Source organism: Entamoeba nuttalli (genome assembly GCF_000257125.1).
Source record: "Entamoeba nuttalli P19 unplaced genomic scaffold asmbl_9060, whole genome shotgun sequence".
NCBI classification, from domain to species: Eukaryota; Evosea; order Mastigamoebida; family Endamoebidae; genus Entamoeba; species Entamoeba nuttalli.
Genome location: NW_008579436.1, coordinates 3,646 through 4,109, shown reverse-complemented (window position 1 = coordinate 4,109; position 464 = coordinate 3,646).

Sequence of the window (464 nt, the reverse complement as noted above, 5' to 3'; positions counted from 1 at the left end):
TTTTCTTCTTTATCTTCATTTTCATTTATTATATTTGTAATATCTCTTTCATCATTTATAACATCACCACATTTAAGTGTTTTATTTCAAATATATTTGTTTTAAAATTAATGATAATTGTATTAATGGTGTTAATAAATTGAATTTTATGATTAATAATTGAATTAACATTTAAATACAACCATTCTATCTACTTTTAATTTTGATAAAAATACGAATAATCTTCAGAGATAATCATTGATATTATTTGATATGTTAACATTAATTTAAATTAATTAACTTTCATTCAATTTAAACAAAAACTGAGTGAAAAATATAATAATTAATATCAAATGTATAAGAAATTAGAAATAAATATATTCATTTTATTTAATAATATTAACTGATGATTGATACAATTCATTCACCAATTGACTAATAACAATATTACTATTCAAATGTTATAAAATGATAATTTAATACAA